Genomic DNA, 2,201 nt, shown 5'->3' with positions numbered 1-2,201 from the left:
AGGCTCAGCATGTCTCATTGCTAGATGTTCACTTAGCGAGCTTTAAGTGCATCATTCCTCATACACACATTAATACGCACAATTGCGCTGTTAACTAGTCGCATATTAGCGAATGCATAGATCTTATATGAAAACGCTGGTTGTTAGCTTCATGCGCACGCATCTGCCCCAAGTTAACTAGAGTCTTTACGTCACACCCCGCATACTCACACATTACATTTCCACATAACAGGTTTAATGAGCTTTAAAGTATAAGATTTAAGTTGGTTCAGTTAGTTTAAATGCTGTGAAATAAAGATATTTGATAACTAAGGTTTTATACATGCTAAGAGAGCCGTGTTTGGTTTCGTACTGATGCGTACTCTTTCAACAGAATTCCGGTACTATCGGTGTGGAGATCGCATCATGCATTCTCAACTTATGGACCGCAGAGACTACAAGCAACAAAATGGATATTTTATGAACAACTGTTAGGATGCAGCATGGGGGTGGGCAGAGACCACCAGCTGTTAGAGGCTGGGTGAGTCTATTTGAACCAGCCTGTTAAATGCTCTGTAACAGATGCTTCTCCCCTGGGAACCAATGATATCAGCAACAAACTTCTCTATTGTCCTGTCTATTCTGGGGGTATAAATATGTGTGCTCAAACACTGGGTCTTAGTCTTCTTGCTGAACGCTGAGGGACGAGGGGTTTCTTGCTGATAGCTAACATCTGGACCAGAATGCGCTGCATATGTATACTGTACTTGGGGTCAGTATAATTCCTTTGCGTCTAATTGTGTATGGATCAATAGCGTGTAACTGACTGTACTTTTTACTTGAATAATACTTTGTGCTTCGGAACCACACGTTCCAAGTCTGGAGTCTTTTATTTACTGTATGACTGCGTACGCAAATTGGCATCATCCTTAGAGGTTTATAGGTAGGATTTTAGAAGGTAAAGGCAGGGGTATATAGAAGTTCTGATCCAGTATCATCAGAGTCTATTTACACCAGACTCCTACTCCAGCATTAACATTTTAGTTATACGGTATTGTACAGTTACTTCCCTGCAGCTGTGCAATACTGTACAACTCTAAATCAGGCTCATATTCCACAACAGCCACACTATTAAGAATAATAGCATCAGGAAGTGGGATCAGACAATACTGTCAAATGTTGTGCGTATTCGAAACCAGCTATTGAGCACCTGCAAGTTATACATCAACAAACATACACATATAAATGTTTGTTTTGGCTGCATAAGTCTTATTTGCATTGCCGTCCCCTCATAATACTTGGTCTATGCTTCCTTCCTTTTGTGTGCTTGCACAGTAGAAAAAACTCAATATGCACAACAAAAATATGCTTACATATCTCTATATCAGTAGTCAGTACCATAGAATCAGATGTGAAGGAAACCACTGCAGGGACAAGCAGCTGTAAGTAGTTTTTAAATAAACATTGCAGTACTTTTATCCTTCAGAACACCTGTCAATGTCACATACCTCTCAAATGTTTTCCAGAAAGGAGGTGCAGATGGAGAAGAGAAGAGAAGAGAAGAAAGCCACCAACAGGTACAGGAAAGTAATGGAGAGCATGAAGGAGGGGAGAGTGGTCAATGTTAGAAAGTAGTGCGCTCCTCACTGTGTATACATGTTGGGCACTAGGACCCAGAGTATGCAGTTAGGTCTGTTCTCCATCCTGATGTGCTCTGACACATGTCACTGCAGCCATCTTAGAGTAATGTGTGAGAGTGTCACAGTGGAAGACAGATGTATTCCACTTAGCTTGAGAGAGACCCCAGTGTATACCTGCAAAAAGCTGTTTCAGCATCCCTGGACCTCTACTCGTTAGCAGCATACACTCACCAGCTGGTGAGCCTTATAGAACCTTGTTTTGCTCAAGCTATGCTCCTTTTACCAGTGTGTATAACAGTGAGTACAGCTGTTATTTTTCAATAAAACCACACCACTGGTTAAGTAACTGGGCTGTTCATAGTTTAAGTCATACACTGGTGTGTGCCTATATAACTCTGCAGTATCAACACCTGCACACACTTCATTTCCAACAGTCAACTCTATAAAAATAAATCATACAGATCAAGGAGGACAAGGAGAAACAAGTGACCCTTGGAAATGGTGGTGACTTTGGTGAGGACAGCTTCAAAGTAAATGAGGGAGCAGAAACAAGATTGAAGAGGGTCAAGAAGGGAGTAGGAG

This window comes from Taudactylus pleione, unplaced genomic scaffold (assembly GCF_031769625.1).
Source record: "Taudactylus pleione unplaced genomic scaffold, aTauple2 ptg000179l, whole genome shotgun sequence".
In the NCBI taxonomy this organism is placed as follows: domain Eukaryota; kingdom Metazoa; phylum Chordata; class Amphibia; order Anura; family Myobatrachidae; genus Taudactylus; species Taudactylus pleione.
This window is presented reverse-complemented; position numbering follows the sequence as displayed.